Source organism: Eimeria tenella, genomic scaffold, assembly GCF_000499545.2.
Source record: "Eimeria tenella Houghton genomic scaffold, Eth_scaff3261, whole genome shotgun sequence".
Classification (NCBI taxonomy): domain Eukaryota; phylum Apicomplexa; class Conoidasida; order Eucoccidiorida; family Eimeriidae; genus Eimeria; species Eimeria tenella.
The window spans coordinates 40-267 of NW_013543095.1; positions in this window are offsets into that span (position 1 = coordinate 40).

Sequence of the window (228 nt, forward strand, 5' to 3'; positions counted from 1 at the left end):
AGTTTGGGGGGTTTGGACTGCCACTTCATTTCGTTTTTAAATCAAACAATTAAAGAAGCTCTTTTGTCTCGCAAGGGTTTAGCAGCCACTGCGCTCCGCGTGCTGCGCCAGAGGCAAACCCTAAACCCTAAACCCTAAACCCTCGGCCCCGAGCCCGCGCGCCCCCAGCCGCCAAACCCTAACCCTAGTTCGCGGGCCGCAGTGGCTGCGGCCCGCTGCAGCGCGGGG